This window comes from Mytilus trossulus, chromosome 5 (assembly GCF_036588685.1).
Source record: "Mytilus trossulus isolate FHL-02 chromosome 5, PNRI_Mtr1.1.1.hap1, whole genome shotgun sequence".
Lineage (NCBI taxonomy): Eukaryota > Metazoa > Mollusca > Bivalvia > Mytilida > Mytilidae > Mytilus > Mytilus trossulus.
The window spans coordinates 82,098,144-82,122,927 of record NC_086377.1 but is presented as its reverse complement, the minus strand read 5'-3'; the positions used below and the strand labels follow the sequence as shown (position 1 = coordinate 82,122,927).

The window sequence follows — 24,784 nt, the reverse complement described above, 5'->3', positions numbered from 1 at the left end:
CTGTCTGTCTGTCTGTTTGTGTTGTATGTGTATCTGATGTTATTACATGTATGTTTTGTTTATTAATATCAGTCGGTGACCCTCCGCAGTTAAATATACTGTCTAATGGTTGGATTCACGCGAGGGTGGACGATCAAGTAACAAGAAAATAACTGAAAATTATCGAAGCCTTTACAGGGAGATAATTTCTTAGCAAACAGAGGATTTGACGTATCAGAAAGTGTTAAGACTTTTGTATGCGGAAGTGAAAATTTCTGCATTTCCAAAGGGAACAGGTTAGTTATTTTTTCTTGAAATAAAGCCAACAAGAAAAGTGCACATGCCTGTGTTCGCATACAAGTTGAACTTGTACAAAACAAATGTACTATTCTACAAAAAAACATTGCCAATTGACTTTCTGAAATTACATGTGTCACAAAGTTGACGAAGGAAAATGTGACACTTTGTACTGAATTACATGCATGCACGGGCGGATCCAGCCATTTTTAAAGGGGGGGGGGGTCCCAACTCAGGATAAAGGGGGGGGTCCAACTATATGTCCCCATTCAAATACATTGATCGCCTAAAAAAAGGGGGGTTCCAACACCCGGACCCCCCTCCCCCTGGATCCGCCACTGTTGCATGTGTCACTGAGGTGAATCAGTTTGTAAATACGACACCCAGGAGTGGATCCAGGATTTGAGATTAGGGGGGGGGTGCAAAGTTTTATATATTCGCCGAGCGGAGCGTAGGCGAAACATTTTTTGAGGTAAAATTAATGAAATATTCTTCTAAAGGGGTGCAATGTAGGTATTCCGAATTATTGTGAGGTAAAATTAGCGAGAAATTAAGTTTCTAGCAGAAACCGCCTAAATCCACCCTGTCAACAATCTACAATCACTATTGACTGACTAACGGATGGACGGACAGATTTAGAACAATATATATACATATATGTTCCTGTTCCGCGAAGAACTTCAAGTTATGATGGCAAGGTCTCCTACAAATTAGAAAAATCTACAACAATCTCCTAATACCCCTAACCTACGCACTAAGAGATTCATATTGCATATATGATTTTATAAAGCTACAGTTATAAAGCTGCAGCTCTAAAAACAGAATCTGAGGAGCATGCGAACATTTTATTTTGATTATGTGTTCCTATGCAAACCAATCTACTATCAAGACACCAGCACTTATTGTAAAATGATCTATATAGCTATATCAGGTAATAAATATCTGAACTAATACTTGAAAGACATGGTGCTGGTAGTTGTGACAAAAAGAAATACAGAAACATCACAAAAAGAAATAACCCTTGTTTGCACGTCGTCAATGTGTCAAAGCCGATTGTACACGGTTTCAATAATGTGAAATGAAATTAAGAATTACTTTAACACTCCATAACACCAGCCCCGACAAACTTGGTTAAGACGATGGAAATGTGATGAGTTGACAGATTGACGGGTGGACCGACGGAAGCAAGGTGAGACGAGACATATCACAACAGCTCACCTGACCAATACTAGTATTAGATTTTGCTAACGAAAATTTCTACTTTTCTCCGTGATTTTGAATTGTCCTTTCATAATATATCTGTTTTTACTTTTTTAATTTTCGGAGGTCGTGCCAGACTTTATATATACCGTGTTCGCCACAAACCACATAAAATCAGAATGAGATGCATTTACGTAGTTATATGTTTATTTTCTGAGGGTCCCATGCATGTAATAATGCGGTACACAATTCGGAAAAATTTCCAGGTTACAAGTAAGAAATATATAAAGACACAGAGATACAAATAATAAGCTAACCTTTCACTTGAAACAGTATTTAAACATTAAGAAAGAATCTCATCTGGACTGTTTTCTTGGCCGTGCCATGATGAAATTGTGAAAGTGAGTAAGGCCGTTATAGGGATGCTTCGGAAATTCGATTATCAAAGAAATTGATTATAAAAACCGCAAATACAATGTAACAATTGTTTGTACTTGAACTGCTAAAAACCTATTTTATTTGTCATCAAACGCAGCTCCGCGTTTGACATCTTCCTTTTCAGTAGGTATATAATATTTATAGAACTTAAATAAATCGTAGGTCAGTTGATTGATAATCACGTTGATTCTGTTAAACTGACTGTTTTATATACTGTCAATGAAAAAAAAAAAGGGATGGTGTCTTCTGATACTTAAATAAGTTAGAAAACAACCCATGCTTTGCAAATTTTAGGGGGTGCACACGCCCGCCACGCCCCCGCCTAAATCCGCCCCTGACACCCCTCCCCAATTCCAGACCCTCACTGATGTGACAAAGGAAAAGATTCTCCTGTTGGGGAAATGGTAGCATTCAGTCAATATTCATTGGCAAATTTATGTGAATCAATGGCTCCATTTGACTTAATTTTTTTATAGACATTCATGAATAAAACAACCGTTCGGAAACTTTTTGTCAAAATCATTTTAAGACAACTCGGACCAGTTTTTAAGACAATTAAATAAAAAAAATGTTTGGACATTTTAATACTAAAAATCTATATACACCGTGAAAAATTATTTATTATTTATTTGGCGATCAAACGGGAGGCCGCGTCAATTACGTCCTCTACGCCCCCTTTTTTCCCTTAGAATCAACCACTGAGAAGCGTTCTAAAAATGGGCCCAATCAGTGTTTCACATTGTTCCGAGGTGTCTTTGAAATTGTTTAGAATCGACCTTAAATGGGCCCAATCAGTGTTTCAAACTGGTCATATCTTTCAATCCAATCCGAGTTTCTTTTAAACTGGTCCGAGTTTTCCTGGTCCGACTTGCCCCAATCCCGTCATTCAGTGTCTCGTTTAGTTAACTCGAATAATTCAGCGCCCTCTATCGGTCATTGTCCTCCAGTTAATGGAGTGATCGAAGTGATCGTATATAACGACTGGATTATTCGGGTTACGTTTTGGTTTGTTTTTTGTTTTGACAACGTGTTCTACAAACTTTTTAACCAAGAAATCATCAATCATAATCATTTCAATGACTTTAAAGGGTAAGTCTTAAATATTTCTGTTAAATTTGACTCACGTGAAGAAATGACAAAGGCTCTACTCATTTTATCTCATTTTAAAAATATTATTTACATTTTGTAGGTATGGCAAACCAATGGGAGATAACTCCAAATTACCCTAAAAAATTGTTCCCAGATGTGTGTAAAAATAAAATCTTCGGGTGACCTCCAATTACGGCCTTCTATGATCTTGTTAAGTCTCAGAAGGTTCTGATTGCCTTTGATAGATATTATATGAATATTCATGATTCTGTATTATAATTTTCGGGAATACGATGAAATATTTGAGTTACAAACAAGGGTTTGAAAGTTACATTCGTTTCAAAAAAATACAAGGGAACGTTATACAGTCATAAAATGTACTTTTTTTATTAAGTTTAATGTATTAATTAAATAATTAGGTCCAATAAATAAATCTAGATAGCTGTGTTCATATCAAAATTAATTGTGTATACAGAGTTATTTCCCTTGCATGGACAACTTTTGGTTTAGTTTTGATTGGAAATCAGCGGTGATAGTTTTTTTTTGCATGTATACAGCCAGTTTATTGCAATTTAAAGATAGTTCAACCACTTGCCATTGCACACGCAGAGTTCGCGAAATCTTTTTCCCCTGGTGGTCCTTGAAGAAAATCTGCTGGTTCTCACTATTAATCTATTGAAAAATACTAAAAATGTGTCAGTCCTATGCAAAATTTTGGTGGTGAAATCCTGAGGACTGACACTTTTCACAAACTCTGCACACAAGATAGTAAAGGATACCGAATAATGTGGTTTTTAAAACAACAATCAATATATGTATTTTCAACATGTTCAACTAAAAACATAGATAGGAATCCATGCAGAAGAGGCAGTTCACTTCTAATGCTATTCACATTCAATGCATTTTGAACTTCAGTCCTGAATGAGATTGGTTTACAGATTTCATGGTATAAATATTGTAACTGATATATACAGATTTGAATTTACTTTACTTTTATTATATACATACAAGTATTTACAGTGAGCTGACATAATTATTCTGTTTGAAATTTCTCGAATAAAAATAATGTTATATTATTTTCATTGTTTTTCATAGCAACAGGTATTTTAGTCTTGTAGAATAATTGTTAGAAGGTTGTTGTTTATTTTTTATTTATAAGCATTCACTATACATGCTATATGAGGATAAGAATATTTCATTACGTAGAATGTTAATGAAAAGGGAACATTCCAAAACTATCATGACTATACAAAGACTTTTAGACAGATGACATATTTCAAAACTTTTCTTGTCTCTCATGGTACAACTCATTTTTAGCATATGACTTCGTAAAAAATATGTACACTAGGTTCCACAATTAGATCTACAAAAGTAGGCCCGACCGTGCACCGCCATATTGAATATACCGCAGGGGGGTCAAAATACTATGTAAATTTTTTACTATAGACCTTCAATTTAAAAAATTCTTGCTATTCTAACTCCTTATCATAGTAATAATACTTCAATGAGTAGTTTGTATCAGAGCTCCAGATAAGAATTCACAAATTGGGGTTTTTACCCACCATTTTCTTATGTAATTTGGTGATTAAGTTTTTTAATTGCATTATCAATTTCAATTCACCCCTCAAGTTAATATCAAATTGGGTTTTTCACCACCAAGCTCCTTAATGTATTGGGTTTTTTCATCAACACAATATTTAATATTTAGGCAATATCAACTCCAGATGTTTTTCCATCTTAAATATGTTTCTTTCTTTGTATATATGTGCTAGCTGTTTTATTTGATCAATTCACTGAAGATTGTAGGTTTAATTTGGGTCTAGTTTCAAACCTTCTGCTAGTTTTGTATTTTCTCACAACTTATATATATAAACTGTAAAAAATTGATATGTGTTTTCATAGGCACTCGTTTAACATTTTTTTCCTCTGAATACCTTTATATCAAAAATTCTGAGACGAGTGCCTGTGTCGGTATTATTAACCGTAAAATGAAAAAAAATTAGTATATAAACTCTAAACTATACTTGAATGTTTTTGTTTTATTCAATTTACATAAATCTGGGTTAAGTGATCCCTTCTTAGAACTTTTGGTTTCCGATGCTTTCCAACTACATATCATGATTTGGCCTTTCACTTTTTCCAACTGGGTTTGTTTTTGACGAACCCCGTGTTTATTAGCAATGTTCTTGTATAGTTACGAAAACACGCCCATGTGTTAGATGGACGCTTTCTAAAATATCTGGCTGATTCTTGTTATCATCATAACTTTCCCATGTTTCCCTCAGCTATTCAAAAGAAGCTGAAAACATGCTTCTATTCAATATTCATGATATTTTTACCGGACATTCACTTTCGTTTTAATTCAATGTATGTTATGATAAATCCTGAGCAATTCGAAAAAAATATGTCAACTTGACACACGCTAATTGGATAATCGCCGAGAAGATCGAAATGTTTTCAAAAACATGTGTACCTTTGGGCAACGGAAAATTCCAGCAGGGACCCATTTCAGCTACATGATGCAGGGATCTATTTTTAGAACGAAAGGACATTTCCAATTATAAATATTATAGAAATAGATTTACGCGACGACTGTAAACAGATAAGGGTAAATAACGCTAACGGTAGCCAATAAAAGGGTTGAGAACCCAGACTTTTGGCATATAATTGGGTTTTTCTTTGAACTAATTGGGTTATTGAACCCTGCAATGGGCAATTGCATTGAGTTTTTTTATCATTTGTTATGCGTGATCACGCAAATACGCAGCTTATCTGGAGCTCTGTTGTATGCATTTAACATGCTGGAAAAGATATTTTGAAAAAATTTAATTTCCATGGTATTTTGACCCCCTGCGGTATATTGAACCCCTACTATAGACCTTAAATTTCAAAAATTCTTGCTATTCAAACTCCTTAACATAGTTATAATACTCCAACAAGTAGTTTGTATGTATTTAACATACTGGAAAAGATATTTTGAAAATTTTACTTAGCCATGGTATTTTGACCCCCTGCGCTATATTGAACCCCCTACTATAGACCTTGAATTTCAAAAGTTCAAGCTATTCTAACTCCTTAACATAGAAATAATACTTTAAAAAGTAGTTTGTATGTATTTAACATACTGGAAAAGATATTTTGATAATTTTACTTAGCCATGGTATTTTGACCCCCCTGCGGTATATTGAACCCCCTACCATAGACATTCAATTTAAAAAATTCTAGCTATTCTAACTCAGTAACATAGTTGTAATACTCCAATTTGTAGTTTGAATGCATTTAACATGCTTGAAAAGATATTTTAAAGAAAAAAAAATCCATTGTATTTTGACCCCCCTTTCAACGGTATATTGAACCCCCTCCTATAGACCTTGAATTTTAAAAATCCAAGTTTTTCTTACTCCTCAACATAGTTTTAATACTCCATTAAGTAGTTTGTATGTATTTAACATGCTGGAAAAGATATTTTGAAAATTTTACTTAGTCATGTTATTTTGACCCCCCTACCATGGTATATATTGGACCCCCTACTATACATCTAAAGACCTTTAATGTTAAAATATCTTGCTACTGTAACTCCTTTATATATTTATTATACTCCAATAAGTAGTTTGTATTTATTTTATTAGCTTGAAAAGATGTTTTGAAAATTTTACTTTTTAGATTAACTGAGCCATGGTAATTTGACCCCCTCCCCCTTTTTACCATGGAGAATTAAAACTTAAGTCTACCATTCTATATAAATATTTTAAATTTCAAAGAATTAAAGTGTCCAAGCTGCATGGTCTAGTATTAATGCTTTAAGAAGTTTTTTGAATGAAATTTTGTTGGTTAAGAGCACTTATACCAAGCAAATATTTTTAGGCAGTTAAGCTGCCTTATGCGAGCACCCTGGATTTGTGTTCTACCCAATAAATGCTGAAATATGTGCCATTGTTATTATCTAGCTGGATATTATGTTATTTATAACTTATTGGACAGTTTTTTCATGCTTTTAATTCTGATTTACAAAAAATATGACCAGAAAAACCTTAAATGATCGTCGATTTTCCCAAAAGTTTTAAAGTTGCACATAGGAAGTAGAGCACATTAGGAATCCTTATGTAGTTTATTATCCCCTGAGCTTTTGGCTAAGATGTCAAAGAACAAATGTATGAAATATTTAATCGCGGAAAATCTCTAAAGACAAGTAGTTTAGATTTCCCAAATGGCAAAAGACGTAGGAATATTGTTTGTCGTCAATACGTAGTCAACTACGTCAGTAGTCTATTAAAATAAGTTCAACTGTTCACGCTGTTGGCGGCAATTTTGAATTAGAAGATGAAATTTTCGTATCTTTTCAATTTGGACGCAGAGGTTTTTGCAGTCGGACTTTCTACTTGGTTACTAGCTACGCCCGACATGCCCGAAGGACATTGAAAAATAAAAAAATAACTTTGCAAACATTTTTACCAATGTCTCATAATAAACGATCTCAAAACTTATTTTCATCATTATTATTCATGACAGCGATGTTCATTTTGTTCAACCGCTAGCTTTATACAGAAAATCGCCGACAAATAATGTGTAAATCCAAGTTAAATCGTATCTCAATATCTGTCAAAAACAACATTGAAAACAAAATGGCTGCAAACAATTACAATATCGGATCCGATTCCGGATGCGGATAAGGGTAATCCTGGGTTTTGGCGAAAAAACCCTGACAGGTGACAAACTACATCTATGCATGGTAAATAAATATAAACACTAGAATTGAAAATCAAAAGATATATGTAAAAGAAAGAAAAAGCAGAAAATATTTTGTACACAAACTCAAAATTACTTTTTGACAAATTTTAATGTCAAAATCCAATACAATGTGACAGCTGGGAACAGTATACCTAACAATATATACAGTATACATTTTCTTTATCAGTGATAAATGTTGGTAATGCATGTTAGATGCTTTTAAAGTTAAACATATTACTGCAATTTCAATAGGTATTTTTTTCTTCTCAATTTTGATTGGTCAATGAGACAACTGTCCACAAGAGACCAAAATGACACTGACATTAACAACTGTAGGTCATTGTACCGCCTTCAACAATGAGCAGCGTACAGAATTCATTTATTGTAGGACAAACATAGGACAGATTATATTCCCTGTCGGACAAATATAGGACAGAATTCATTATTTTACTATTCCTAATGGCAATTTAAAAATGGGGACCTCTTCAGAAGAGACGAGGAAGGGTCTGAGAACTATTTTTAAATTTATGTGGACTTGCTAGTTGTTAACAAGTTTCTTTTTACTTTGAAAATGCTGTTACGTCCGACATTAGAAGAATTTGTCCTAAGGTTCGTCTAACAGAACATTATAGGACTCTTGTTACATCCTAATTTTCAAAATAATGTGCAATTTACACTGTCAACACTTTAAAACCTCTTAATTTTTCATATATACAGTAGTATTTAAGGTTAAAGTTATTGTCAAAGTGGAAGTGAAATTGATTCTGTGACTTGTGGTAGCCCTTGTAGAGAATATCTTGGATGTTGGACGTAACATTAATTCGGATGTAACTTCCATCTCTTGGTTGGACAGAAAGAGTGTTCACCCCTTCCATGTCGTTGACCTCGAATAAAAAGGAACAGTTGACAGCAATACCGTATGCACATTGCAATTGTCTTAAAATATGTTGTCATAAACATTAAAAAAAAATTAAATTGAGTTGGCAACTTGCAAATGAAAATTGAAATTTTCGCCTGTAACGGTTGGACAGATTTTTCAAGAGTAAACTTTAATGACAATTCCTGAAAAAAATTAAACTTTCTGCTGTATCTTCATGATGAATTATCATATTTTAGTTAATAAGCTCAAGCCTCAAGATATTTTGTGCATTTAATTGCACTCTATTGTTACATAACTTATATTTCATTTTTACTTGGTAAGAAGACAGAAAATGTTAGTCCGACAACATGACCATTTAAAATTGTTTTTAATCCTTATTTTTTGAAGATTTTTCATGTTTTAGTGTCCTAAACCTTGCCAAACCTATTGTATTACCTGAAAATCCTTTTTACCTAGTTGCCATTCATAAAAAAAGGTTTATTAAACAATTTTGATTTTGATTTTGGGTCTTGTCCATGTTGTCACAAAATAAGCATGCACAAAACAGGGAATTCAACACTTCATTTATCATGTTTATAAAATACTTTATTCAACAATAAACTTTTCATATGAGACTGTTTATATTATCTCTTCATTATACAGTGGATTGATTAGCTACCTGCATTAAAACTCAAAATAATTTAAAATATGAAAAAAATGCATTTTTCTGGGACACCCATTGAAACAGCACTTTACTGAATACTTAGCCATATATACATACCGACCCTGACAGCGTATTTACACATCCCTCACAACAAAAACACATTGTGCAGATCTGAGAGTATTCTCAGTTATTGACAGATAGCTCAAAGCCTATATCTGTCTTTGTCAAATGATTTCCCTTCTCCTGGACTCTCTCTTGGTTTGTCTACCATTCATTGGTTAAGGCACCTAATCCTTACAGTGGCGGATTGGATTTGGCCATTTTGACAATATCCAATACTAAGAATAAACTCTGTATTCACTATTGTATAAAGCAAATCATATGATGACCCCGCCGAATTTGTTGAAAATAGTTCGATGAGAATCTGTACAAATAATTCCCTGTATAACGTACAGTCAGGGGTACTACTTTCATTTATGGGTAGACTTTACATAGATAAATTCAGCCGTATAAGAAAAGCAAAATGAGAATGTTAAATTTGATGTATGCCTTTTGTGCTACTTTGTCACATTTGTTGTTTATGTAGTGATATTAAGATGATAACACAATATTGACTGTTGTACCCCTATTTTTGACATTTTTACTCTTTGAGTATGTTTGTTTTGTTCATACATCGTTGACAATGTAATGGAATTTGATGCGACTGTCATACAAGTGAGAGGTTTAGCTAGCTATAAAACCAGGTTCAATCCACCATTTTCTACATTAGAAAATGCCTGTACCAAGTCAGGAATATGACAGTTGTTATCCATTCGTTTGATGTGTTTGGACATTTGATTTTGCCTCGGAGTTCAGTATTTTTGTGTTTTTACTTTTTTTTTGTACACACACTTTTTAGCTCACCTGGCCCGAAGGGCCAAGTGAGCTTTTCTCATCACTTGGCGTCGTCGTCCGTCGTCGTCCGTCGTCGTCGTCGTCCGTCGTCGTTAACTTTTACAAAAATCTTCTCCTCTGAAACTACTGGGCCAAATCAAACCAAACTTGGCCACAATCATCATTGGGGTATCTAGTTTAAAAAATGTGTGGCGTGACCCGGTCAACCAACCAAGATGGCCGCCACGGCTAAAAATAGAACATAGGGGTAAAATGCAGTTTTTGGCTTATAACTCAAAAACCAAAGCATTTAGAGCAAATCTGACATGGGGTAAAAATGTTTATCAGGTCAAGATCTATCTGCCCTGAAATTTTCAGATGAATCGGTCAATTTGTTGTTGGGTTGCTGCCCCTGAATTGGTAATTTTGAAGAAATTTTGCTGTTTTTGGTTATTATCTTGAATATTATTATAGTTAGAGATAAACTGTAAAGAGCGATAATGTTCAGCAAAGTAAGATCTACAAATAAGTCAACATGACCAAAATGGTCAGTTGACCCGTTTAGGAGTAATTGCCCTTTATAGTCAATTTTTAACAATTTTTCGTTAATTAAAGTAATCTTTTACAAAAATCCTCTCCTCTGAAACTACTTGGCCAAATTAATCCAAACTTGGCCACAATCATCTTTGGGGTATCTAGTTTAAAAAATGTGTGGCGTGACCTGGTCAACCAACCAAGATGGCCGCCACGGCTAAAAATAGAACAAAGGGGTAAAATGCAGTTTTTGGCTTATAACTCAAAAACCAAAGCATTTTGAGGAAATCTGACATGGGATAAAAATGTTTATCAGGTCAAGATCTATCTGCTCTAAAATTTTCAGATGAATAGGTCAATCGGTTGTTGGGTTGCTGCCCCTGAATTGGTAATTTTGAGGAAATTTTGCTGTTTTTGGTTATTATCTTGAATATTATTATAGATAGAGATAAACTGTAAAAAGCAATAATGTTCAGCAAAGTAAGATCTACAAATAAGTCAAACATGACCAAAATGGGTCAGTTGATCCGTTTAGGAGTTATTGCCCTTTATAGTCAATTTTTAACCATTTTTCGTAAATTAAAGTAATCTTTTACAAAAATCTTCTCTGAAACTACTTGGCCAAATTAATCCTTGGGGTATCTAGTTTAAAAAATGTGTGGCGTGACCTGGTCAACCAACCAAGATGGCTGCCACCGCTAAAAATAGAACATAGGGGTAAAATGCAGTTTTTGGCTTATAACTCAAAAACCAAAGCATTTTGAGGAAATCTGACATGGGGATAAAAATGTTTATCAGGTCAAGCACTATCTGCCCTGAAATTTTCAGATGAATCGGTCAATCGGTTGTTGGGTTGCTGCCCCTGAATTGGTAATTTTGAGGAAATTTTGCTGTTTTTGGTTATTATCTTGAATATTATTATAGATAGAGATAAACTGTAAACAGCAATAATGTTCAGCAAAGTAAGATCTACAAATAAGTCAACATGACCTAAATGGTCAATTGACCCCTTAAGGAGTTATTGCCCTTTATAGTCAATTTTTAACAATTTTCATTAATTTGGTAAATTTATGTAAATTTTTACCAAATATAGTTCTCTGTTACTAATGGGCAAAGTTCATGATAGATATAATTGTAAGAAGCAAAATCGTTCAGTAAAGTAAGAACTTCAAACACATCACCATCACCAAAATACAATTTTGTCATGAATCCATTTGTGTCCTTTGTTTAATATGCACATAGACCAAGGTGAGCGACACAGGCTCTTTAGAGCCTCTAGTTATTTACTTGAAGAAGTAAAAAAAAATTTACTTATAAAAGTAAATTTGTAGGATACTTATACAAGTGAATTTTATTTACCTACATTTGTATAAAGAAGACCTGGATCCTTCATACTTCGTACTTTGGATATAGATGCCTTATGTTATGAAGTTTCAGTCTGTCATATGTCCAAATGTTGTCCTTGACCTCATTTTCATGGTTCAGTGACTACTTGAAAAAAAGTTAAGATTATTAGTATTCTTAATTTCTCTCTTATTATGACATGTATGAGTAGTTGGATAACTATATTTGGTATGTGCGTACCTTGCAGGGTCCTAGTGCCCGTCAGACAGTTTTCTATTCATGGATCAGTGAACATGCAAGGTTAAATTTGTATGGGTCGAGTCCATATGCATGTTTTTAACTTCTCTGTAACCTATGTACTTCATGGTTTTATGAGAATAAACTATCTATCATATCTCAAATACTGTAATCAATAGGTCTACTATATTTATGCCCTTGTTGGTCTGTGCATCCGTCTGTCCCTACATAATTTATGTCCATGCGTCCCAAAGTTGGTATCCGTTCTCTAACTTTAGTTTGCCTCAACCAAATGTTATGAAACTTATACACAATGCTTATTTCCACAAAGGACAGATCAAGTTTGAATTTTGGTGCTTCACTTAAACCATTCTAGAGTTATGCCCCTTTACAAATGGTAAAGGTGCAGAATTTTTCGTTTGCGTTCTCTGACTTAAGGCCCGAGACCACAATTAATTCTTCTATCATTTCTTTATAACGTTTTGTCGCATTAAAAAAAAATGAATTGTTCTTTTTGTCTAATTTTTTGTGTGAGTAATGTACAGTTCAAGTCCCAAAACATATGCAATTTTCAGAAAAATTGCATGTTTACATCATACAAATTTGGCCAATACACATCCATACCCCTATAGGCAAGTCAAGAGATGTTCCGAAAAGTGTAAATATAACCTTTTTGCACCTGGCCTAATCACTCTTTCCTTATTAAAATCAGTTAAAATAAAACATCCAAAAGTTTATTTCAGCTCTCTTCTTTCATTCCCACCCCAGAAAAGCTAAGAAATGAATGAGAAAGGGAAAGAAAAAAAATAAAGAAAAAATACACTATAATTAAAGGGAACTATATTCGTGCACAACGAAAAGCGGGGTCATTAATTGTGGTCTTGGGCCTATTAGGGGCCAAAAACTTGACCAATTCCAATAAAACTTGGCATGATTTAAGCTTAGTGTTTTATGAGTCAGTTTACAAAGTGTCATAGCCATATGATATATATTTTAGAAAATGTGATATTTTTTATATCTCAACTTTGGTTGCTGAATTATGACGTATAGATAGAAAAATTTCAACTTTCAAATTTTGGCTTCAAAAATCCCCCCAAAACACCAAATTGCACTTTTTTATGTCTCAATGTATAAGATATTATCTATTCAAAGTAAAGGATAGCATACTTAATGTATGAGACTTATAAAAATTTGACAAAAGTTAATTTTATATGTGCCTATGCCAAAAAATAGAGGTTTTCAAATGAAGCGAGGCCTTATATGAAATGTAATATTTTCAACTTACAACAATTTTCTGAAGTTGTTAAGTTAAAACAAAACATTTAACATATCATAAATATTCTTTTCATGTAAATATAAGTTTCAAATAGTATAACACATGAGTTTTACTTGGTCTTAAGCAATGTCAAGCTTAAAATAACAAGTTGTCAATTTAGGCCGTTCCCTGTATTTTCATATTTAATTGCATATAAATGATATTGGAGATGGAAATATGCTTCTTTTTGCCCAAATCCTTGCTAAGATATGATCAAATATGAAGCCTGGATGTAACAAGACTGTTGCTATTAACTATATATGTAGACAGTATGGTCTGATGCAAAGTTTTTTCAATTTACTGTTTAAAACCTGCATGAAATTTCAGTCTTAAAATGCCAATTTTTTAACCACCAGCCATCCAAAAGAAGAAAATAAAGGTATTCTGTGAAACAGACAAGTTTAAACAACCAGTAATAAGTGCTTTTGATATAGATTCAGTGCAATCTGTTTAAAGAAATACAATTTTTAAGTGCATAGAACTTCATATTTCACTTGCTTCGTACGGACCGCTAGACCTAGACTATTAAAACAGCACATTTTGCACTCTTTTTATGCTTTTATCCACCTTTCTTTGTGTTCTGAGTTCACAAATGAGTAAAACACATGAAATAAATACCACAAACACAAATAGATATCAGAAAAAAAATGTCAGAGAAAAATTAAGAATGCTGCTTTTGCAAAAATATTGAAAAAAGTGAAAAAGCTACTTTTTGGGCATATTAGCTGAAAAGTGACTTTTTTTACAAATTTCTATCAAATAAAAGTGGAAACCATTTCTTCTCATATAGTTTGACAAATAAATACCAATAGATCATTCAGAGAAGTTGTCAAAGTATAAATTCAAAATTTGCTGAAATGCACCTCTTAGGCCCGAGACCACAATTAATTCTTCTATCATTTCTTTATAACGTTTTGTCGCATTAAAAAAAAATGAATTGTTCTTTTTGTCTAATTTTTTGTGTGAGTAATGTACAGTTCAAGTCCCAAAACATATGCAATTTTCAGAAAAATTGCATGTTTACATCATACAAATTTGGCCAATACACATCCATACCCCTATAGGCAAGTCAAGAGATGTTCCGAAAAGTGTAAATATAACCTTTTTGCACCTGGCCTAATCACTCTTTCCTTATTAAAATCAGTTAAAATAAAACATCCAAAAGTTTATTTCAGCTCTCTTCTTTCATTCCCACCCCAGAAAAGCTAAGAAATGAATGAGAAAGGGAAAGAAAAAAAATAAAGAAAAAATACACTATAATTAAAGGGAACTATATTCGTGCACAACGAAAAGCGGGGTCATTAATTGTGGTCTTGGGCCTATTAGGGGCCAAAAACTTGACCAATTCCAATAAAACTTGGCATGATTTAAGCTTAGTGTTTTATGAGTCAGTTTACAAAGTTTCATAGCCATATGATATATATTTTAGAAAATGTGATATTTTTTATATCTCAACTTTGGTTGCTGAATTATGACGTATAGATAGAAAAATTTCAACTTTCAAATTTTGGCTTCAAAAATCCCCTCAAAACACCAAATTGCACTTTTTTATGTCTCAATGTATAAGACATTATCTATTCAAAGTAAAGGATAGCATACTTAATGTATGAGACTTATAAAAATTTGACAAAAGTTAATTTTATATGTGCCTATGCCAAAAAATAGAGGTTTTCAAATGAAGCGAGGCCTTATATGAAATGTAATATTTTCAACTTACAACAATTTTCTGAAGTTGTTAAGTTAAAACAAAACATTTAACATATCATAAATATTCTTTTCATGTAAATATAAGTTTCAAATAGTATAACACATGAGTTTTACTTGGTCTTAAGCAATGTCAAGCTTAAAATAACAAGTTGTCAATTTAGGGTGTTCCCTGTATTTTCATATTTAATTGCATATAAATGATATTGGAGATGGAAATATGCTTCTTTTTGCCCAAATCCTTGCTAAGATATGATCAAATATGAAGCCTGGATGTAACAAGACTGTTGCTATTAACTATATATGTAGACAGTATGGTCTGATGCAAAGTTTTTTCAATTTACTGTTTAAAACCTGCATGAAATTTCAGTCTTAAAATGCCAATTTTTTAACCACCAGCCATCCAAAAGAAGAAAATAAAGGTATTCTGTGAAACAGACAAGTTTAAACAACCAGTAATAAGTGCTTTTGATATAGATTCAGTGCAATCTGTTTAAAGAAATACAATTTTTAAGTGCATAGAACTTCATATTTCACTTGCTTCGTACGGACCGCTAGACCTAGACTATTAAAACAGCACATTTTGCACTCTTTTTATGCTTTTATCCACCTTTCTTTGTGTTCTGAGTTCACAAATGAGTAAAACACATGAAATAAATACCACAAACACAAATAGATATCAGAAAAAAAATGTCAGAGAAAAATTAAGAATGCTGCTTTTGCAAAAATATTGAAAAAAGTGAAAAAGCTACTTTTTGGGCATATTAGCTGAAAAGTGACTTTTTTTACAAATTTCTATCAAATAAAAGTGGAAACCATTTCTTCTCATATAGTTTGACAAATAAATACCAATAGATCATTCAGAGAAGTTGTCAAAGTATAAATTCAAAATTTGCTGAAATGCACCTCTTAGGCCCGAGACCACAATTAATTCTTCTATCATTTCTTTATAACGTTTTGTCGCATTAAAAAAAAATGAATTGTTCTTTTTGTCTAATTTTTTGTGTGAGTAATGTACAGTTCAAGTCCCAAAACATATGCAATTTTCAGAAAAATTGCATGTTTACATCATACAAATTTGGCCAATACACATCCATACCCCTATAGGCAAGTCAAGAGATGTTCCGAAAAGTGTAAATATAACCTTTTTGCACCTGGCCTAATCACTCTTTCCTTATTAAAATCAGTTAAAATAAAACATCCAAAAGTTTATTTCAGCTCTCTTCTTTCATTCCCACCCCAGAAAAGCTAAGAAATGAATGAGAAAGGGAAAGAAAAAAAATAAAGAAAAAATACACTATAATTAAAGGGAACTATATTCGTGCACAACGAAAAGCGGGGTCATTAATTGTGGTCTTGGGCCTTAAGTTAGCCTCAACCAAATTTTGATAGTTACCTTTACCGTTCTTCAGTTATGTCCCTTTATAACTTTATATGATATGCAAACGGGGGCAACTTCTGTGTCCCATGGAAACATTCCCAATTTATTTGTATATGGAATCATTATAAGATGTACATGTCCAACTGGCAGCTGTCACCCGACGTTGACCTCATTTTCATGGTTCAGTCAGTCAAGGATATAACTCTATAGAGTTATTACAGAAAAATAACATACATTTGTTATTGTGGACTAAAAAATCAAAGAACTAGCTGTGATAACATATGTATGTTACATGTTTCAAAGGAACAATACATCATTAGTTTTGTTAAAATGTATACAAGTTCTATTGATATTAATACTATTGTCTTTATGTACCGGTATACTCAACTATCGGCCTAGCCAAGATCAGATGTGCATTTTGTGTTTCACATGAAGTCAAAAATGAGCATCACCTCAGGACAAAACTCTTGGTATTTTGATTAAAAAATGGTTTAAATTATGAAAAATTTCCATTGTTAGGCTAACACTGGAAGCATTTATATAATACATGCAGTTTTTGTTAGAAATATTTTATATTTTTATGAAATAAATGGTGTTTAAAAACTGTTTAATTCTCTTTAATGGTTGCCTTCAAGACATGGTCACCTGAGTGTCAGATTTTTGGTCAATGACAAAGACAACAAAATATGTTTAGAATTATTGAATATCAAACATTTTAATTGAAAAAAAAATGACAAGAACATGTTTAACTCACAGTTATTTCAAGCAACAGTAGCTTTCTTTGATTATTTATCTTATCTGATAAAACTGTATCTAATTTATCTATAAATAACAAAACTTCCAAAAAAACCTTTCTTTTGGTGTATTGAACCTTAAAATAACTTGATGCATGTTCTTACAATAAACAATCAAACATAGCAATACAATTTATATATTTTGTCTACGGACAAGACATTGTATTTATATTTAATGAAATGCATTATTAAAACCTAATTCTGATATAGCTGAAAGTGTTAACTCTCTTGAAAAAAAAAAACATACATTTTATCAGGTTTATCTATCAAACTTAGCTTAACTGGGAGGAAAATGGAAACAAATACATTTTGATAATGTCTACGGACAAGACATTTTATTGATATTCAATTAAATGCTTTCAAAGATGATTGTTAAAGTTAAGATTAAAAGTTACCAATTAAATTTTAAATTGTGTTTTTTAAATTTTGGAAAATATAAAAATGTACCCATAATTCTTTACACATCTCAAAAATTTATTGATTGAGCCAAAATGAAGACACTTTTTTTTTAACTGAAATCCATATATCTGACTGTTTACAACAATCAAACTTTTATTATAACTCATTTTTGACATAGTTGAATGTGTTCTCTTGAAAAAATAACATACATGTTGCCTATCAAATTAGGCTGAACTCGAGGAAATAGGCTAAAATATATTGTGGTAATGTCTACGGACAAGACAATTTCAGTTAAAAAAACAATCTGTTAGAATGAATTGTGACTATATTCATGTTGAAAATACTGAGTCTTAATTTGAATAGATAACTTTCTTCACCTAAAAATAAGATTTAAGTTCCAAAGCAGACAAATAATTGAATTTAATACTTGTTATGTACAAGTGTCTTGTCCGTAGACACTTCCTCATCTGCTGTTTATACTGAAATACAAAAGATAAAGTAAGAGAGAGAGAAATACTTTTTCTTAATTTGATTTAGTTAACCTTTTAAGGTATGCAGCAACTGGAATAAACAATATTGAAGTAAAATAAGGTATGCTTTTTATGACTGATGATCTGCCACTTTTTAAAATCCACTCCTGTAAAGTAATTTTACAAAAATTGAGAACACTTAAATTACCATTTATTTATTAAAAGTAAGATATGTTTAAGTTTAAACAACACATAGGACTAATTTATACCCATACAGCCAAGCAATATTGATAAAAAGACATGTCTACGGACAAGACATGTGTCTAGGGACAAGACATTCTGACATATTTTTGAAATTTTTCCTCTATTAATAGATGGTAGAAAAAAATGTTTGTAGAGTTTTCATATCTACAAAAGAACAGGAACTTAGCAATGCAACATTAATGTTATTATACTTCCAGTTTACTAAGGAATGCATGTCTACGGACAAGACAATTTTTCACTTTATTTGTATATCCAACTTTGATGGCATATATCTTCAGCTAGGGTACTGCAATTTTGATAAATGAGGTAGTTTTTGATAAAGTATATACTAAAAGAGAAAACAAAACACATAATAGCATACATTTGATTCATTTTTCTCTTAAATCACTACACTGAGCAAGCTAAAAACAAAAGTACAAAATTTCATAACAAACCCATAGTATTCAACTTTTGATCATAACTTTGTAACCACTGGAGATTTTTTGTTGCAACAACCAGTAAAAGAAAAATGAATAAATTGTCTATAACAGTGAACCAATAATGTAGTTCAAATTAATTTCACTTATTAACTATCAATTGTTAAAAACAGCGAAATTTTAAATGAAACAACATAACGTGAAATTTTGCCCATTTTCAGCGTGTATTTTAGTGTTTTATTTAAAAACGGTAACACCTATACATGATATTTGATATTCATTGTGAAGCCCTACATTCCCTCCTTCAGTTCAAACATGTATTACTTATGTAAACATTATCTTCTTGTCTTTACAAACCTATAACATAGACCCACTATGAAATGCACATCTGAGCTTGGCTAGGCCGTATAGAAAGATATAACAGTTCATAGTTTTCCCATCATGCATAGTCAGATAGTACACCTATGTTATAACAGAAAAAGTACATGTATGTCTGTAATAACTAAAGGGTGTTATTACAGCTTCTCTTCATCACTCCAAAGCATTTGCTCAGACATATACATGTAACAGGCTAATATTTGAACTTGGAATTATTTTTAATTATGGAATTTGCTTGTTTTCTTGTTATTGAAATTTTTAATAAATTCCATGTTTATTCTATACTGAAATGTTCTGTGCTGCGCTCAACACTTACCATTACAAAGAAAATAGTTTATTTTCAATAGAATGTACTGTGCCGCGCACAACACTATCTAACCAAAATACATTTAATGGAAAGAGTTATTTTACCGCTCAAAAGATTATTATACCAAATAAACATAGAATTTACTGAAAATTTTAAACACAAGAAATTATGCAAATTCCATAGTAAAAATAATTCCAAGTTCAAATAATAGCCTGTTATGTACATCATTGTACATGCTTAATTACAATGTATTTTAATTTATTGTAAGAAATATGATCAGAGCATGTAATGAGGTTCTGCGCAAGCTTCCCAGTAATTCCCAAGTTTCTCATATAGTAAGTTACATGCCTTAAATAACTAAGCCTTGTTATAACAGCTAAGTTTATCCCTTAAAAGCCTCGTCTCATTGATTTACCATGGTTAATGAAAAATGTATTAATTTGATTAAAAAATTAGATATCATGGCTATGCATTTAGTGTCTGCGCACAGTTTCAAGAGTTCCCTAGAGGCCACTAAAAATTAAAATAGTTATGATTTATTTTACAAATAACAAACATATTTGCCTTTACTTTGCTGAACTAGGAATCATTATTGTTTAGCCTTTAGGGGCCAGATCAAGTGTGCCTCTGGGTGCGGAATTTTCTCGCTGTGTTGATGACCCATTGTTGGCCTTTGGCTGTCTCTGCTCTCTGGTTGGGTTGTTGTCTCTTTGACACATTCCTTGTTTCCATTCTCTATTCTGTTTAATCTGTTTACAAATTTTAAAACTTTTTTTCAGATTCTGATTGACTGGTGGCAGAAAGGGTATGAATATAAAGTGGCATTAAGGCCTTGCAGAAAGGCTTAACAGTAACATGCTGAAGTTGCAATAACAGTTTGACGAAGACCCACATGTAATCCCATATTGACGGTTGTAGAACTCGTACCAACAGATTTCACTTTGGGTATTTAATTGTATTGTAATAAGTAAGGGACTTTACTTTAACACGTTTCTTTAAAATCACATAATCTTCAGTTTGCATGCTCAGATTGAAAAAGTATTGCTTACGAGCTTCACTGTTCGACTTTCTTTCTCGCCTTGTAAAAGTAGTTAAACAGGTTTTTTTCCATTGTTATGCATTGTACCTGTGCAATAATTTCACGACTTGAAGCCGTGAAATTTCATATGAAAAATTTTGTAATCTCTTTAAAACATATATAATGTCATTCCAAAAACATTTCTGCCTCGAAAAACAGGAAAACTAGCACAGAAACACTTCTATATGTACTGGATGTGTAAACTTTTTATCAGGATCTGAACATCATAATATTCAGTATGCTAAAAATAAGTGTTATTAAAGCTCGGACGGTAAATAGCTTAACATATTTTGTATAGTTTCATCACTCGATGCATAAAATTGAGAATGGAAATTCGGAATGTGTCAAAGAGAACAACCCGACTATAGAACAGACAACAGCAGAGTCTGTCATAGGTATTTTTATCTTTCGGCTGCTGTCCTGTGCAATATCTCCGATTATATAAATCCTCTGGATCATAGTGGGTGCAATATTACCTATTAAGTTAGAAATACGACGATGAGGTATGAGTGCCAATTGAGACATCTTTCCATTCAATACACAATCTAGTAAAGTAAGCAATCATAGGTTCGTTGCTGAAAAGTAAGCTATAAAGGGACCAAAAATTATTTGTGTAAAATAACTTAAAAAAAAACGGCCTTATTTTATATACAAAAATAGAAATTTTTATATCCAATGCATAAAAGAAATATAGTAGGTTTAGGTGTAACGGTGCAATTTTCACAAAACATATCAAAACATATCAAATTTCCCACTTTGTCGAACATAAACATGGATAACATCATTAATGATTTTATTAAGATTGACAAATGTTCGAGTCCGAGTCTGTTAAAAATTTAAAAAAAATCTAATATCTCCATTTGAAAAAAAATCTTAGCAAAGACGAAAACCATATGAAACAACAGTTGTTTTCCACTACCGTCAGAGCAAAGGGAACAGTTTGAAAGTGCCAAATACTGAAATATGTCAAAAATCAATACTTTTTTGTAAACACTGTCATGACTGTGATGTATGTAAATACTTTATAATGGAAACCCGAACTTCTGAGGGATGTTTATATACAAACATAAGGAGATGGGGTATGATTGCCAAATGGGACAATTATCCACTTAAGCACAAATAAAGTGGATATAAGTAATGATAGGCAACTGTAACGCCTTCAACAATGAGAAAACCCCATACCGTATAGTCGGCTATTAATGGCCACGATTGATGATTATACGCTATTGTCTCTTAAAGACAAATATATAAACACATTTTGTCCTCGATTTAAATTACCTTTTAAACATAAAAGTAGGTGCAATATATATTTTTAAACCCAAAAAGTTTATTGACCCCATCAGATACTTGACAAACTCTTAGTCTTCGTCTTTTGTATGAACACAAAATTCATGGATCGCACATTTCTCTTTAACTATCTATACGAAAGTTTCTGCACTCATGAATTTTAGCATCGGCTGTCATGGTTGTAATCGACGGCTAACTTTACACTTGTATGTTTGTCTGATGTGTAATTGTGTTTTTCCCTGTTGTTTCGTTGCTGTCTGGTGGACAAATACATGAATTCTGCATGTCATCATCAAATACGTGAATAGCTATATATCTGGTAAATCAAACACTTTTTCTTCGCATAGAAAGAACTCATCATTAATCTGAGCATGGAACGAATACTTTATATCACGAACTATAAATGTGGATACAAAAAATGAAAAACTAAGCGAAATTGTTAATCCCGCATTGCACGACAAAATGTGTTGTATTTAAGTTAGTAGCATGTGTTCTTGGTTGATTGTAAACACGTAGTAGTCCATAATGCATTGTTGCTCATTTAGTGGATTCGTAAAAAAAACAGGTAACAATAAATTGCGTCACATGTAAATAAACAATTACACGTGCGAGAACATAAGTATGCTAATTCATGCATTTCCATATAAGGTAGTGTTCCTGACCTGAGTAATTATATAATGATACATCAACATTTCTTTTTGACTTTTTTTTAAAGTCATGTGTGTTATCACTGGTTATGAAGGTAGATGTCACAGTTGTTATGTAGTAATTCATTTTTGCTGTGTGTGTTAATGTTTATTTTTTTACATGATCCTGTTTGTGTTTCAGATTTTCAAATATCATTTTCATTATTAATTAAAAATGTACTTTCAATAAATGTTAGGGAGGAAGCTTGATGGTTCATGGCATTCCCTCTTAATTAGAAAATAATCTATTATAAATATTCAATCAGAATCCCAATTCAGAGCTGTTTTAAGCTTAAATGTTGTGTCCATACTTGTTCAACTGTTCAGGGTTCGACTTACATTGTATGCAGGAAAATCCAGTTTGCTGTCACTTGACAGCCTCTTGTTCTTATTGTTGAAGGCCGTACTGTTGCCTATAATTGCTTACATCCACTTCATTTGAACTTAAGTGGATAGTTGTCTCATTGGTAATCATATCTCCTTATTTTAATAAATATACAATGATTTCAATTTCTTTTACAGGATATAATGGCAAGTTGGGATGAGGTAAGTTTTTCTTCTTAAAAGTCATTGTCATGTGACCTATGTCATGTGTCCCATGTTGTCTATAAACTGTACAGAAAGATACAGGTGTGTAGTATTCTCAGTCAGTCAGTGTCATGTGACCTACAAAATGTATGTCATGTGATCTATGTTGTCTACAAACTGTACATAAAGATACAGGTGTGTAGTATTCTCAGAGTCAGTCAGTGTCATGTGACCTATGTCATGTGACTTATGTTGTCTATAAAATGTACATTAAGATATGATACAGGCGTGCAGTATTCTCAGAGTCAATCAGTGTCATGTGACCTATGTCATGTGACCTATGTTATAAAGAAACAGGCGTGCAGTACAAACCTCAACAAAAACTTAGGCTGATCTCAAAACTGATGCATATATACAATTGTCTACAGACTTTTCTAAAAAAAAAAACCTCTTAAATTATAGACAACAATTTCACTCCTTCTTGGTAATCACTGTTTTTGGTATAAACTGTTGGAACTGTAAAAATGTAGCTTGTTAAATTTAATTATTACATTTATAATACATTTGTATGTTCTAGAGGAAAATGTAAAAGCTTTGTTTTGCTTACAGAAACTTCGTACAGCTGCAACTGAGGGGAATATAAAAGAGGTAGAAATATGTATAAAGAACACAGCTAACTTGGAATGTAGAGATGGGTTTGTAAGTAAAGTAAAATGTTTAACACATTTACAGATATTTATTATATAGTACACATAATGTGGATCAGTTAAACATTGCCCTTGTTTGTGTTCTATGATTCAGTGTACATTCTATTTATTGCAAATACTCTTGTCTTCAAAATATTAAGAAACATAGTATTATGATATATTGTGATTAACTTTATTACACTGATGAATACCACTCCAGTTTGTATGTCAAAGAGTTGCTGTCTGATACTTCGTAACTGTATACAATTGAAATATAGATTTACTGTATTACACGTAACATAGTATTCTAGACAAAAAACATTACTTTGGTCCCACAAAAAAATCTTTCATGACCATGACTTGAGACATGACACCTGATCATACAACTTTCATTGACCACTCCTGTACTAAACATGACATGTGACACCTGATCATACAACATGCATTTACCACTCCTGTACTGAACATGACATGTGACACCACATCATACAACATTCATTTACCACTCCAATACTGAACATGACATGTGACACCTGATCATACCATATACATTTACCTCTCCTCTACTGAATATGACATGTGACACCTGATCATACAACTTTCATTTACCACTCCTGTACTGAACATGACATGTGACACCTGATAATACATCATTCATTTACCACGCCAGTACTAAACATGACATGTGACACCTGGTCATGCAACATTCATTAACCACTCCTGTACTGAACATGACATGTCACACCTGATCATACAACTTTCATTTACCACTCCAGTACTGAACATGATATGTAACACCTGATCATACAACTTTCATTTACCAATCTTGTACTGAACATGACATGTCAC

At 32.5% G+C, this 24,784-nt stretch overlaps 1 long non-coding RNA gene across 1 annotated transcript; it reads left to right on the top strand.

The window, feature by feature from the left end:
- The first annotated feature begins 2,886 nt into the window (after positions 1 to 2,886).
- LOC134717504 (uncharacterized) lies at positions 2,887 to 23,949 on the top strand. The gene is made up of 4 exons (XR_010107352.1): positions 2,887 to 3,003; positions 20,450 to 20,615; positions 23,244 to 23,267; positions 23,859 to 23,949. It is a non-coding gene; the product is annotated as an uncharacterized LOC134717504 (long non-coding RNA).
- The last annotated feature ends 835 nt before the right edge of the window (positions 23,950 to 24,784 follow it).